Source organism: Myotis daubentonii, chromosome 7 (assembly GCF_963259705.1).
Source record: "Myotis daubentonii chromosome 7, mMyoDau2.1, whole genome shotgun sequence".
Lineage (NCBI taxonomy): Eukaryota > Metazoa > Chordata > Mammalia > Chiroptera > Vespertilionidae > Myotis > Myotis daubentonii.
Window position 1 is genome coordinate 36,321,285 of NC_081846.1, and position 16,001 is coordinate 36,337,285.

Consider the following 16,001-nt stretch of genomic DNA (forward strand, 5'->3'; position numbering starts at 1 on the left):
AGTGGTTCTCAACCTTCTGGCCCTTTAAATACAGTTCTTCATGTTGTGACCCAACCATAAAATTATTTTCGTTGCTACTTCATAACTGTAATGTTGCTACTGTTATGAATCGTAATGTAAATATCTGATATGCAGGATGGTCTTAGGCGACCCCTGTGAAAGGGTCGTTCGACTGCCAAAGGGGTCGCAACCCACAGGTTGAGAACCGCTGCTTTAGACCCAAATACTTAAAAAAAAAACCCTGGGTATTACTCAGGACCTGCTTTCCTAACACAATGCACTTCTGCTGGCTGGGAGCCTGCACACACACACACTCCTCAGGCTGAAATACCAAAATGTATTTAATAAAGTGTCACCTTTATAAATAACACTAGAGGAGGCCCGACGCACGAAATTCGTGCATGGGTACAGTCCCTAGGCCTGGCCTGCGATCAGGGCCATGTTCCCCAGCTGCTCAAAGCCAGCCCCGCCCCCTGCTGCCATCCACCCCTAGTTTCCTGTTCGCCATTGGGTGATTAGAGCCTGCCAGCTAGGGGGGAGAAACTGAGAGGTGGTCAGTGCGCTTCATAGTGACTTGTTGAGCGGTCATTCTGGTCATTCTGCCATTAGGGTCAATTTGCATATTACCCTTTTATTATATAGGATAGAGGCCGTTAGGGTCAATTTGCATATTACCAATTTATTATATAGGATAAGAAAATATCCTGTGCACATCTGGATGGCCTTATGTTCATCATATTATTTCCTAAGAATAAATATTCTAGTTAGTAGAATTGCTGGGGAAAGGGGACTGACCACTTAAAATTTTGACACATAAAACTTTTCTGGAGAATAATCAATCATGAGTTTTTGCTCTACGGAGAGCAAAAAATCATAATAGCCAACACTCATATTTTGTTTACTATGTGCCAGGCCCTATTCTAAGCACTTTCCATATATTAACTTACTTCAGTTTCTCAAAAACCACAGAAGATAGAAATTATCAGTAACACCACCAATGGGTGTTATCAAACTTACTTTTGCTAATATGATGAGCATAAAGGGGCTCTCCTTTCAGCTGAATTTCTTTACTAGCAAAGCTTGAGTTTTTTACAGTAGCCACTATGATCTGCATATTTATGTGCTTTGCTCCTCTTGCAATAGGGATGCTCATCCTTTTTTTTATTGGTTTGTAAAAGCTCTTTGCATATTGACAATTAAGCTCATATAGGTACTTTTTTTGTATAGTTTTTCTCCCATAATCTCTTAACCTCACTTTTAGAATCTTTTGTCAAAGAGAATTTTCTTTAATTCTTATATTAAATCTGTCAATATTTTTTAAGGTGTCTGGCTGAATTATAATAACAGATTAAATCAGTGGTTTTTCAAAGTTTTAGGTCCTTGGAGAGCTTTCTTTCAAGGTAATCTTCCAGACAAAATACTGAGGGCCACCCTGCTCTGGCTGAAATGGTTGTGGAGCACCAGGTGTCCTCCACCACTCTCACCTGCCCCCAGGCAGCCTCAGGAGACATCCAAGCACTCCATGCAACCACCACTGCCGGCTGACAGGATTGTTAAGATCCCTCCCAATTCTATGGCGCACTGGAGGAGTAGGAGACAGCCTAAGAAAGCCAGAGCTACTTCCCAGAGGCTGCTGCAACTCTTGTCAGCTAGGACAACTCCACCAGCAGTGACCACAGCACTGAACCCAGAAAGTATTCCAAACTGTCATCTTCTCAAAGAGGCTGTGCTCTCCCAAAGGGCTCACCTACAATGAACTTCAACTTTAAGACCACCACTGCCTGGAAGCCAAGGCATGGAAGAAGGGACCAGCATTTGGGTGCCAGTTGTTGTACTTTCACCTCTATCTCAGGTCTCTCCTCTGCAAACTGAGTACAGAATAGGAGCCACCTCAGGCTGTGGGGAGAGAAATGGAGCCTACATGGCATCTGGCCCAATAAGTGCTCATTAAATGCTAGCCACTGGCTATGTAAGGGGAACACTCTCCTCCCAGGAGGGGCATTCTGGCTTCCGCATGGGCTGATACAGATGCTGATCTGTCCCCGTGGTTCTATGAGAGGTCACAGTGGAGGAAACCTATGTAGGGCCCTGGACTGTCCTTCCAGAAAGTAAGGAGGCATGTCAGAATAGGCAGGCAGCAGAGAGATCCGGAGCAGCTGCAGATGCCACAGCCCACGCTGCACCCCATACAAGCCCCAGCCACCCCTTCTCTTCACACAAGCCCGAGACAATAAACATGACCTTACAAAAAGAACTCACGATTCTTACCTCAGTGACAATTTTCCCCAAAAGAATCACTCTATAAACATACTTAATAAGGTATGCTAAAATGCAGCATCACTTTTGACACGGGGCCCCTCTTCTGACTTGAACCAGGAGACACTGTACCTTTCTCTAAGGTCAAGGCCAAAAGCGCTGAGCCCATGCAGTTCACAGCATATGCTGACCATCTGAGACTGAAACAAAAACCCCTTCCAAACTTGATCCCTGACACCCACCCCAGGATCAAGGTGGGGGCTGCAACCAATGGGGCAGGGAATTGCCCTCTGGCTAGAACAGCAGGGACTGGGGCCCAGCTTCACAGGCTGAAGAACCAGGTTCCAAATCCGAAGCTCCCACCAAAACTAGGTCCCCTTTTCCCCAGGCATTGATTTTGGTCCAGGGACAGAAAGCCCAGCACGGCCTGTCGCCTGAGGCAGCCCAGCACCAGCAGTCGTCCTTCCTTCCCTGCGTTTGGCTCACTCCCTACATCAGGTATTAATCTATTACTCATGGCAGCTTCTGAGCCATGAAAGCCCAGCCGTTTTCAATAGAGAACGGTATGGACGCATTCTACAGGAGTGATGAAATGTTTCTTCTGCTCTGGCAATTAAGACGGCACAAAGTCCCCTTTCCTCTGGTGCCACCCCCAACATCAAAGGATGAGAATTCAAAGCCGTTCATGCGGCATTGAAACCTCACAATGAAGCTGGAAAATGGAAGTCGATTACTGGGCATAAATATGCAGTAGTTAAAAGGAAAGGATTATAACAAAATTAAACTGCAGCAACCCCACAATGTGTGGAAACTTCCAGAACTGGAGTCTTCCTGGTAAACATAATGACGGGCATCCTATCCTCATAAAGCAGGTTCCAACCACCGAAAATCAAGACCCGCACTCCAGCTGCACATGGCCAGGATGCCATGTTCCATTGATCCCACTACAGTAACAGCCCCCAAGGCCTCGGAGAACATGGCATTTGGAGATTTTTATTTTGCACGGCTGTGAAGCTGCTGACCACAGAACATTCTCTCTGGCTCAGGCCACATCTGTCCTTGGTCCCTAGGCCTTCTAGGCCTACAAACCCTCCTCAAGTCATCCACCCCACCCCCAGCCCCAGTGCTCCCCCAGGGGCACTCATGCTGCCTGCGCCCCTGGCAGGAGAAAGAACCCTAAAGAGGGCAGTGTTACATCTGCCTGCTGTAGAAACCCTGCTTCTTTTCTGACTGATCCTTGTTCTTTTTAGGAAGGTATTTGATCTTTAAAATAAAAGCCCAGATCGCTGTAGAAGTCTTACAATGTGTCAGGGTGTGTGTGTTTTTAAAGCAGGAAAACACTTTCCTCCCACACAAATGTGAGTTCTAGGGCAAGATGCCACAGACCCAAGTGAGTAGACGATCTGGGAAAGCTTGATCAGTCTTAAAAATAGATAATTGAACACAGATTTTAGGATTCTCAGGAGCTACCTGAAAAAAAAAAAATCAAATCTACATATTTTCATATCCAAAACTCCATTCTGAAGGAACTTCTAGCAGGGTGGCATTTTGCATTTCCAATGATAATAGAGTAATTGTGTTGCCATAGTTACTGCAAAATTCTGCAATAACTTTTGTTGCTTTGTAAATGCTGTAGTGTATATTTGTGTACAAGCAGCTGATTTTCTTAATTCAATGTCTCTCCCTCTCCTGTCACCATCACCACCTTTCCTGGCTGTACTGTGAAACCACCACGATCACAGCACCGCCCCTCACAAAACGCACATAATTATCAGAAGCAATTAAAACTCCAGGTAACCATGACCATGCTACAAAGAAAAAGTGAAACCAGGCCAAGGTACAGACCCACTGGCACTCCCCCAGTCTTGCTGGGCGGGCTCTGGGTGAGGGCTGTTTGCATGTTTACTCCCAGGCCTTCCATGCTTAGGTGGTTTGTGGGAATAAACAGAAAAGCCTGAGTGGAGAAAAGAGGAAGCGAAGTAACTACCAGGCCCTTTCCTCCCTCAGCGAGGGCAAGGCAGCGCTGCTCTCAGCAAGCAATTAGGTAGGTCTCCACAGTCGTGCAATTAGGATTTAGTTAAGAAAGTCATTAGTTTTAAAATAACTTAAGTTTAATTTCTGCAACGCTTTATTTGAAAATTGTGTCACAGCAGGTCAATTTACAACATGCAATAAGGAAAACACTTATATCAGCTGCTGCGAGTTATTACAAATTTCTGATGTGCCCTAAATGAGTACACTGGGTTCCACCCCCGGCCTTTCCAACAGATCCGCACGGTCTCCCGCTGTAACAGTGTCAAATAATTCAGCGATAAATGTAAATACGAGATAATTTGCTTATAATGCCGTGGTGTGTTTTTACAACGCCGGGAGTCGCGGCTCACATCCTCGGGGCAGGACCAGCCACATCTCGGCCTGTGGAAACCCTGCGGGCACCCAGACCGGGTCGCGGGCAGCACCCGTAACCCCGTCGCGGGCCGGGGCGCGCGCACACACGGCGCGACGGCGCACCCCACGCCGCGAGCCCCGGGAGGGACGGTTTTCTGCAAACTCACAGCCCTGACAAAGTTACATAAACGGAGCCCGCCGGGCTCCAGGAGCCCCCGGCCCACCTGCTGGGGACTCGGCCTGGCCCGAGCGACAGAGGCGCCGTGCGACCCCGGAGGCGAGCGGCCGTCCTGGCCCCTCCCGGCCCCGGCGGAGGGCCGTCGTTTGGCTTCGGTTGCAAGGAAGGTCCCGACCGGCTGCCGCTCTCGCCCGGGAACCCTCGAGCTAGGCGGCGCGCGCGGCCTGGGTGCCCGGGCCGGGGCCGGGCTGGGCCGGGGGCGCGGACCGGCGTCCACCTGCCGGGCAGGGCGGCGGGCGGAGGGCGTGGAGGCCGGCGGCCTGCTGACGGCGGCGGACAATGGCCCGCGGGCCAGGCCGGACCGGGCTGCGCTTACCGCGGCGGCAGGCGGGGAGACGGCGGCGGCGGCGGCGGGCGCTCCGAGCCGCATCTCCTCAGCCTGCACCGCCACCACCACCACTGGCGGCGGGCAGGCGGGCAGGCGCTCGGGCGGCGGCGACAGCACGGACGCGGCCACGGCGCGCCGGGCCCAGGCGGCTGAGGCGGCGGCGCGGGCGGACGGGCGGGCGCGCGGGCTCGAGCGCGGGCGGCGGCGGGGACAGTGCACCGCGGCGGCGGCCCCACAACCTCCCCTCCTCATTCACAAAAAATTGACCCACGTTGAACCATGATGCTGCTCCCCCCTCCAGCACAGAGTCAAGCGCTGATAGGCTAGCTCCGACGCCCGTCTGCCGCGAAGGCCCTGCCCCCCAGCCGAAAGTTCTGCAGCCATTGGCTGCGGCGGCTTTGCATCACCTCCCTCCCGGGCTCCTCCCTCCTGCCTGGTTTCTAATGAAGAGCTCGTCAATTACGGTTCGGCCCCGCCCTCCGCCCGCCCTTCCCGAGAGCCCGGCTGTCCTTTCATTGGTCCGCTGGCAGCCAAAGTACAGCCCCATCTGTTCCCGCCCCTCGTCCGGCAGAGGCCAACGGCCAGGCCAGACGCCCTACGAACAGCAGGGACGCTCCACCCCTGCCCGCCTTCCCGCACACGTCCTGAACCCCGTTGGCTGCCGAAGCTGCCAATCCCAGGGGGGCGGGACGACCAAAGGACGCTGCAGGCGCCAGCCTCTGGGTGCTTCGCCGTTGAGAAGGCGCAAGGCGCGGGAAGTGACTTGAAAACACGGGCCTTGGCCTTGGCCTGCCCGACTTTCCAGCCCCGTGCCGGCCCAGCGGTCAAGAGCGCGTGCCTGTGCGTTTAGCGGGCGCATGCCGGGGCTGGGACTGAGGCGGGGTGCCTGCGGGGCCTGGCCATAGCCTCCATCTTGGACACTGGCAGCGGTCACGTGTCGCTGCGTGCGCCCAGATTCGCTGGGGCGGTGCGAAGGGGTAGTGCGCAGGCGTGGCGGGCCCCGCCCTGCCCCGCGGCGGGAACGCGGGCGGTGGGCCTTCCAGGCGGGCGTGGAGCCGGCTGTCGGCGCCTGCGCTGGGGGGAGGTGGCCGGGCTGAGCTAGATGCCAACCCCTTGGGCGCTGCGGTCTTGCGTCCAGCGTCTGAGTGGCGGGGCTCTCGCGGTAATCACAGCCTCATCCGTGCTGCTTGGGGGTCACGACCGGCCCGCTCGCCCCAGTGCTCAGCATTTTCAGGCCGCTGGGTGGTTTGTGCTTTGTCCCGCTAAGGACCTCCGGAGGTCCCGTGGGCTCAGTGAGGCACCTAGGCACCTCGCCGCGGCTTGGGCGAGGTCTCCTGGCCGTTTCCTTTCCAGGGAGTGTGACAGCTTTTCAGCCTCGGTGCACCGAGTGTGTCAGAGTCCCAGTGTTGGGGTGACCATGTGGGCCAAGGCTTGGAGCTGCAGGGCTGTGCTTCCCCACTGAACTCCAGAAACAGTTTTGCTGGTCAGCCTGCCATGAGTGTTCAGACCGACGTGGTAGGAGCACCGTTGGGAGTTCTTGATAGACTAAAAGACTAAAACATTGGTATTCAGATTGCAGCACTTTATGATTGTTTTGTTTATAAAAAGCTTCCTTTAATCAGAGTGCTGTGTGGAATCTGTATTCTAAATTAAAAAGGTTGTATAATTGATTTGCTTTCATAAAACCTATACCTTCAGGATACTGTGAAATCTCTCAGAATGTTTTACAACAAAAAAATAGTGACTATTGCTAAAAAAAATAAAAATAAAAAAATAAATAAATAAACTTGAGATCTTAATGACCACATTTGGTTAAATATGTTGGCGCTCAATTAAAGCAGCCTTTTTCCTAGAAAGCAGAATTTAGGTAGATCATTTAAAAACTGCATTCAAGGGATTTTTTTTTTCTCAAGTACCAATATATTCTTACTTGTCAGGCTCTGGTAACACGAACCCAGAGACAGCACTCTACTGAGCCACACAGGAATATATACAGGCAGGTGGTTGGAACAGAAATAATACTGATCTTGAGAACTTGATCATAAAAGAAGAGAAGTCATTCTCTGAAAGGCTTATTTCCCTTAGCATAGAACTCTCCAGGTCTCTCCATACTGTCTCAAAGGGTAAGAGATCCTTTTTTACAGCTGCGTAGTATTCCATTCTGCAAATGTACCACATCTTTTTATCCACTCATCTATGATGGGCACTGGGCTGTTTCTAAATCTTAGCTATTGTAAATAGCACTGCTATGAACATAGGGGTGCATATACTCTTTCTGACTAGTGTTTTGGTATTTTTAGGATATATTCCTAGAAAGCCAGTTAGAGAAAGACAAGTATCACATGATCTCACTTATATGTGGAATCTAATGAGTAAAATAAACTGATGGACAAAATAGATCCAGAGACATGGAAGCATGGAACAGACTGACCAATCTCAGAAGAAAGGAGTGGGGAGAGAGATTAACTGAAAAAACTTGGACACAGACAATAGTGTGATAGACAGGTTGGGGGAGTGGATGGCATCTATGAGGGGGAAAGGGAGGCATCTATAATGCTTTCAATAATAAAGATAATTTAAAAAAAAATTTTTAAGAAAAAACTCAATGGAGAAATTACCAGAGGTGACTAGGTTACCTGAAATTACCTGCTGGATTACAGGAGGGAGAGGTGAGGCCTGAGCTGCCCAGGTGTTGACACCATCAGTTCTCACTGTTCTATCAAGAAAAAAAGACATTGATAAGCCTTGATCACTCCTGAACTTACCCTTGAGCTTTTCCAAGATTTATGACCCAGATGCTTTTTCAGGAGAGAAAAGCAGCATTTCAGATTTAGTCAAAATCAATCCTTTGTGGTATTATGTTCTTCTATTTATCTTATAATGTTGAGTTTGAATTTTTTTAAACTCTTCAGAACAGAAAATAAAATCAGAAAGCAGGTCAGTTTAATTATCGATCTCAGAATAGTCCTCAAGGCAGACCTGATGGAGCAGCTGAAGCCTGATGGAGCATCTGTGACAAACTCAGCCTGAATGAGGCCAGCAGAGATTTGTAGTTGCTTGTTTTAGGTCTATCCTTTTAGAAATGAACAGAGATTGGTTTTAATAGCATTATTGATCAGTGACTCTTAGGGAAATGTAGCTATGTAGATGAAAATACAATTTTCAAAACGAAAATGCACACCTTTACAATATTTTAAGTATCTTGAAATAAAAAGTAATGACTAGATAACATTGGGCAGTCTAAGTGGAAATGCCTACCCCAAGATAACTTAACTTTGAAGCAAATGAATGGTAAATTGCAAAATGTTAAAAGATACAGCTGAAGGAAATTACCACCAGGGACCTGGGTAATGATGCAAGCAGTACACAACTAAAAGTTCACATATGGTAAAAAGGACCAGTGGCCGAGTAACGTTTAGATGATAAAAATTAAGGTACAGTGTTATTTCACAAAGTATTAAAAGTGTGCAATAATCAGGAGAAAGTCCAGTAAGATTAATTGTACAAGTACAAAATGGGAGAGACATGCCAGATGAACTTCATCCCCAGCCCCCGTCAGGGTGCATGCAGGAGACAATCCATGAGTCTCGCTCACATCAATTTTTCTCTCTCTCCCTCTCACTCCCTTCCACTCTCTCTAAAACTCAATGGAAAAATATATATCCTTGGGTAAGTATTAACAACAACAAAAAAGAATGTACTACTGATGCAAATGGTGAATGTCAAGAACATCATAAAAAAAAAGTTCACGAAAGAGTCTATACTATGTGTCTCTTACTGTGACTTTCGGGAACCAGCTAAAGAATCAATGGGGATAGAAACCAGAAGCCTGGTTCTCTGCAAGGGTGGGGCAGGCAGGGAATTGATTGGGAAACAGGCATAAAAGAACTTTCTGAGGAGATGGAGATGCTATATGTCTTCATTGGGGTTGAGATCTCACAGGGCTAAAGACTTATCAAAACTAATTGAATTCAAGAGCTGTGCCTTTCACAAGGAGGTTTTACCTCAAAAGGAAGATTGGAGGTGCCAATTTGGGGGGAGGGGTGGGACCTCTTGGTTCAAAACTTAAATTTTTAAGTTTAAAAGACAAAGGACTGGGGAAAGAGTTTGCATCCTATTTCAAAACAGCATAATCAACGTCACAAGTGAAAGGGCTTTTGAAGTTGAGAGCGAAGATGAACATTCCAGAAATGAGACGGGCAGAGACATGAACAGTAGACACCAAAGAAGAAATGCCCAATAAACATGACAAAACATGCCACTCCCTAATAACAAGAGAAGCACAATGCTTTATGTTTCTGATACAAACCAATGAGAATAAACACTATTACACATTAACAGTGAGCATCAACTGGTAGAAACTGTTAGCTACTCAACAAGACACAAATAAAACCTTAAACTTTTGCATATTCTTTCACCAGTGATTTCACCTCTAGAACTTGAGCTTAATGAAATACATATGGATGTTGATAAAGATTTAGCTAAAAGATTTACAGCAACAATGATTGGAACATATGTAAATATAGGTTGATGGAGATCTATCTCCAAGTTTCCAAAAATACGGGGTTTACTATCATAGAAAGAAATTCACGTTACAGTTTTCATGAAAAGGAAAACATCATTACAGTATGGTGCAGTTTTTTTATCAATGGGAACATTTATAGACACAGAAAAGACAGGAAGACGTCCATCGGAATGTTCCAGTGTTTTCTTCGGAATCTGTGGGAGATGGCAGATTAACGTTCTCTTGTTCATCCCAACCTTCTACGTCCTCCAGTGAGCATGTGTTACTTTTGTATGTATATTTTTAAAATTCTCCAAAAGGAGATGAAGTTCACTGCGGACCCAGTAGGGTGAGTAGCTGAGAGAAGCTGTCAGGTGGGTCACTGAAGAGCAGGATCTTAGGGGTGGGGGGAGGGGGGCAACAGAGAGGGATCCTGGAGCAGAGAAGGGGGAGTTCAGCTCATCTCCCAGCCCCAAGACTTGGCCCCACAGCTCTCTCCCCAAACCCACTGCAGATGAGGATGCCCAGCCAGGTGACTGGAGCTACCACCCACAGGACAGCTGGCAGGGAAGCTCACCGGGCTCCTCTGTTTGGATCATTGCTTAGATGGAGCTGATCTGGATGATCCAATCAAAAGCTACCAAAGAGGGTGATACTCTCTTGTTTGTTGTGTTTTCGCTTGCCAGCGTTGTTCCCCAAGCAATGTAGAGGACCAGAGGGAAGCTCGGGAACAGCCCTGGCCTGGGTGCCGATGGAGACTCACACATATATGTCTGAAACCTTAAAAAGAGCAAGCCAAGATGACAAACGGTTCAATCAACATGCCCTGTGTGTCCTCCCCCCATCCACCCCGACACACATGCTGTGTAACTGTCTTGACTTCAGAGTTCTCCTCTGGGTTCCATGCCAGAGCAGAGCCTCAGCCCTGGCTTGTCCCCTTCTGTCCTACCTCCTCCGCATCACACACCTGCAGGCACATCACCTGCATGCGTGCAGACGCCCCCGCCCATTAGTCCAAGCTCTCCCTCACCTGCACACTGGCCTCCCCTCAGCCCTGAGGGACCTGAGGAGCGCCCCCTGCAGGGGTTCAGGATGTGGTTTCTGGCCATTCCGACAGGGAATCCTGGGCCTCAGTTACCTGGAGCAGGGTTTGGAGTGGGGAGCATGGGCCCAGATGGGCACCACCTCTCAGCCCCACTCACTGGGGGAAGATATGCTGGAAGGGGCTAGAGTGGGTCCTGGAGAGCCGGAGCCCAGGCCAGGCCCCTCCTGCTCAGGTTAAAGGGAGGTGCTGAGGAGCCCAGGCAGAAAAGCCCTGGACCAGGAGAAGGCTCTACCGCGAAAGAGACGGGCAGGATAATGGCTGGGAAAGAAGGAAGACAGCCTCAGATCCAGGAAGTCTGCAAGTCCCAAGGGTGAGAAATAAAAGTATTTCACGCTGGACATACCCCAGCATTGGTATTGCACAATGCCAAAGAGAAAGGTGCTTTCCCAAAGGCACCCAAAGGAAATGGCAGGTTGCCTCCTAAGGAGTGACCACGGGGCTGATGGGACCACATCAAATTTACAAGGTGCTCAGAGAAAACAGTGCTTAGCCCAGAATTCTGTGCCAGCTGAACTTTCCTTCCATGATGGAGGTACAATCATGACATTTCCCAGACAAACACTGAGAGAGTTCACCACTCAAAGACTCCCAAAGGAACGGAACTTGGAGAAGCTGGGGAAGGAGGGACATCAACCAAGTAGCAGACAATGTGGGTGCCCAGCCCAAGTCCCAGGATACCCACTGCTCTAGAGCCTCCAAGGGCAGCCTGGAAATGCCAGGGAGATACATTCAAACCGCCTTGTAGTGACACCATGTGGGACACTATCCCTGCAGGTGGGACACTCTGGGGGTGCTGTGGGCATTGCCCAAGGTTCCATCAAAATGAGCCCTAGTTGCCCTAGCAATGAGCTGCAGCCCTGTATTGGCTGCTTTCTTCCTCTTTCTCTCATCCCCCCTCTCCTAACCTGTGTCCTGGGATCACCTCCCAAATAAATGACTTGCACACACACCCTTGCTCTCACAGGCATCTTAAGATATGGCACCAGCACTGGGCCTAGGAAGCTGGCCTCGGAATGGGATCCCATTGCTAGGGTAACATGAGTGATAACCAAGGTGTGCCCTGGCAGCACAGTTCCTAAGGGACCTATGGGAAGGAAGCGAATGGGGCGGTGCGGGGAGGCAGAGAAGGCTCCTAGTCACAGGTGTTCTGCTCAGGCACCTGCACGTGGCAGATACTGAGGCAACAGCAATCATAAGTACGATGGGGTTGATTCCACTGTCACTGCTGGCAGCAGAAGCCCAGGCAGTGGACACCTCTGGGCACGGCACAGAGGCAGCATTGAGAGACGCCCCCAGCTTCTGCAGTTGAAGGACACACGGTGCAGAAAGTCAAGCCTGAGCACTGACGGCCAGGGCGGCAGAGTTAACAGGAGGCTGACTTCCTACCTCGGCTAAAGTCAGGAGTCTGGTGGAGAAGAAGTGCGACCCTGATTGCAGAGGGGGCTGCACACCTTGAGCTCCGCATCCTCCTAGGTCCTAGGCCAGCAGAAGTAGCTTCCCCACACAGAGGAGAGCCTGCCAAGCCTCAGCTAAGAGGAGCCTCAGGAAATGATGCTTGCCCGGTTCAGGGCCTGCCCCCGCTCCTTGCTTCTATAGTAAAGGCCAACTCCAGGCGTGGGCATCAAACAAAGACCTGCAGGAGTTGACTAATGTACAGGTAGACACAGGAGATCCTGAAGATGCGGACCAAGGAGAGCAGAACAGAGCTGGACAGGGGCAACAGGTCCTCCTTGGTGACTCGGGATTGCACATTCTAGAAGGGACACCAGGAGCCGGAATGGATGCCAGAATGCCCCCTGGAAGCATGGAGACAGTGGCCAGCAGTGGCAGAGGGCGGTGCCTTGGCTCTAAGAATTAGGCGTATGAGAGGAGGGCATGCGGGAAGGGATTTAAATGGCTCTCAATCTTGGGGCCACATGAGAATTCTTCCTGCCACATCAGATCTGTCTCCCAGTGAGTTTAAGGGGTTTGCAGATACACTCCAAGTGCAGATGATATTGATTCATGGTACATGATATGTTTTGTGGCCTAGTATGTGGCCATGGCCCGTGTTTGTAAATGTTCTACACAGAGTAGAACAAAAGTAGGTTTACAGTTGTTCATATGGAAAATAGTACACTAACCAATAAATAATAATTAATACAAGAATAAAATCTGTTTTGAGTCCTAACAATTGTAAACCTACTTTTGCCCCACCCTGTATATACCTGAAAAGAATGTGTTTGCTAATTTAGGAGTGATATGTGAACATCAGTTTAAGCTTGGGATGGACGTCCGTGGCAGACAGCAGAGCCCTCACTTTGGTTCCCTCACCTGTGGAGTCACAGTTATGATGGTGGGAGAGGCCCTGCCCCTCCCCCCAGACCCCTGCCCCCTGGTGCCTGTCCCTGCCCCTTGCCCTGTCCAAGACAGCCAATCAGCTGCAAGAAAAAGTGATCAGAGAAACTGTAAATGTGTGAGTAATCTAAGCAGGCATGAGCTATATAGCAAACAAGGATATAAAATACAATGATTAGAGACATTGGAGTTTAAGCATTTTAAAATCCTTGTATTGTCTGGGAAGTGTAACTCTAGATTTTGTTAAGCAAAATTCTTGCTACAAATTTTAAAGAAAACACTAACAGACTTGAAATAGAATGTTCAACTTTGAAAGGGGGGCTGTCAAGAATAGGGGGAATGAAATCTAACAGTCCAGTAGAAGTTACGGAAGGAAAACAAAAGCATGGAAGGAGCGGGGTTAGCAGAAAACCCAGGATAGCCCTAGGCACCGAGTCCAACTAGATCAGTTATCACAATGAACGTAAACAGACTAAATTTTTCAGTTAAAGACAGATTATCACGTTTGGTCTAAAAATACACTCCATCTTCTTACTGTTTATACGTGATAGCCCTAAACATGAGAATACTAAAAAGCTGAGAGTCTATAGATTCAAAACATGATGCTCTGTGCCAACACTAAGCAAAGGAGTCCCAGTCAAAACTGGCTCCAAGGAAAGAACACATTGAGACAAAGTGGCCACTACATAAAGGCAAGAGGGACAATTCTCCAGGGAGATGTATCCGTTTCAACTTATCATCTAGTCATTTAACCTCAAAATAATATAAAGCAAAATGTTTAAAGTTCCCGAGAGAAATTTATAAACCCAAAATAGTGGAGAACACTAGTCTTTCTACAACTGATGTACAAGATTTGAATAATAAAATCAACACCTTTATACTAATGTTTACATGTTAAAAGAATTCTGTACTTATAAATTAACAACGATTCTTATCAGGTATATATAGAATAGTGGCCATAGCCACATACTAGACCACCAAGTAACTCTCAACACATTCCAAAAAATCAAGGCCATGCAAAACTTCTTTGACTAAAATGTGATTGCGTTAAAAAGCAATTACAAAAAGATAACTTCACAAACATCTTTATGGAAACCGTTGGAACTAATAAGAGAGCTCAGTAAGATTAATGGGTTTAACATCCACATATCAAAGTTTACTACATTCCTATACACAGAAACACTCAGAATTGTAAAGATGCCATTTATGATGCAAACACCTCATGATGCTTGGGGATAGATCTTACAAATGTTGCATGTTTATGGAGACAATTATGAAACTTCATTGAAAGATGTTTTAAAAGGACCCAAATAACGAGACATTCACCAAATTTCATCAATTCAGAAACATGTTTTTTTTGTTGTTTTTGTTTTGTTTTGTTTTTGTTTTGTTTTACCGGTAACCTCTCAGAAATTAGATATGTCTTAAAATTAACAGTGCCTTAGCTTTGTATCATAGGCCATGGATCAATTAGACTTTTTCTTTCTTCATAGCACACAAAATAATGGTGAGTCTTTTACTCAATGGCATCTTAGATTGAATGAATACCATGTCCATGGATGGAAAGACTCAAAATTGTAAAAACGGCTATTCTCTCCAATGTATTTTATAATTTCAATGTGATTTTTATTGAGTTGCTTCTGAAAATCATTGAATAGCTAAGAGCTCAGAATAGGCTAGGCAGATTTAATAAATACATGTGTGGGGGAGTGGGGGGAGGTGTGTTTACCAGATGTCAAGATCTTTTTTAAGCTACAGGAATCTGATCACATGGCATTGGCTCAGGGACAGAGCAGTGTAACAGAGTAGAGTCCAGACAGCGACACAGCTTCGCAGAAACTTGATCTCTGACAGCGATTGTGTTACCCAGCAGTGAGGAAGGACTGTAAATAATCGATGCTTGGAGAATTGGCTAAACATGCTGAAATAAATAAAATACAATCTCACACCAAACACATAAACTTGACGGGAGAAAAATCTATACATAAAAAGCAAAACTTTCAAGTTTGGGGACTTTAAAGTTTTAGGATCCATTGCAGGATTTTTTACACAGATTTCTTCTACAAAAAAGCATAAACCACAAAGGGAAACATTAACAAATTTGACGTCATTGTTCAACATCATTAGGCATTAGTCTGGACCCAGGCCTAGCTGCTTCGAAGCATACTCTTCCTCTTTGAGCCAGCACCATAAATTTTGTTATTTCTCCTTCTTCAACTCCAACCCACTGTGCATTTTCCTCCTAAAATGCTCTAGTAGAATAAGAACAACAAAATAACCGTCCCTTTATTAAGGTAAGAAATCACAATTTTCTCCCTCTGCTTATGCAGAGCGTGGAGCCGGTGCTCGATGTCACACGGACATGCTCTAGCTACGCGCTCGAGGGTGAGACCCCTGACCCATGGCTGATCCAGCCCGACCACCCAGGAGTGCTTCAAAGCGACCCGTGCAATCACTACATAAACACAATAATAGGAGATATGTGTGTTTTTCATTTAAATTTTGTTTTTTCCCACTAAAATATTCAAGTGAGAAACATTTGGAGATTTATATTCAGGGCACAAGGCCAGGTGGCATCTGCAGCATTTCTCTGTTAAATATAATTAATTTTTCTTGGCTTCTTTCTCCAGCATGACAAAGCTGGATCTGTACCATTGATCCTATTTATAGGTGAATATTACCCTTCCCCGAAGATTCTCGGCAACAACCCCTGAGCCCTGGGACGGGTGGCAGTTCTGTTTCCTCTCTTGTCTTCATATTGTGAACGGAGAAACAACCTGAGCCAGACAAACAAACAACAAACAAACAAACAACAAACAAAAAGCCACTCTCCATTGGCTTTCTT

At 47.5% G+C, this 16,001-nt stretch overlaps 1 protein-coding gene across 13 annotated transcripts in view; it reads right to left on the reverse strand.

Moving 5' to 3' along the window:
• Window positions 1–5,335, reverse strand: part of HDAC4 (histone deacetylase 4) — a 239,045-nt gene extending 233,710 nt beyond the window's left edge. For all 13 annotated transcript variants that reach the window (XR_009453787.1, XM_059703760.1, XM_059703772.1 and 10 more), the window contains exon 1: window positions 5,199–5,335. The gene's annotated coding sequence lies outside the window, so the exon portion shown is untranslated. The remainder of the gene's footprint in view (window positions 1–5,198) is intronic.
• Between the last annotated feature and the right edge of the window lie 10,666 nt (window positions 5,336–16,001).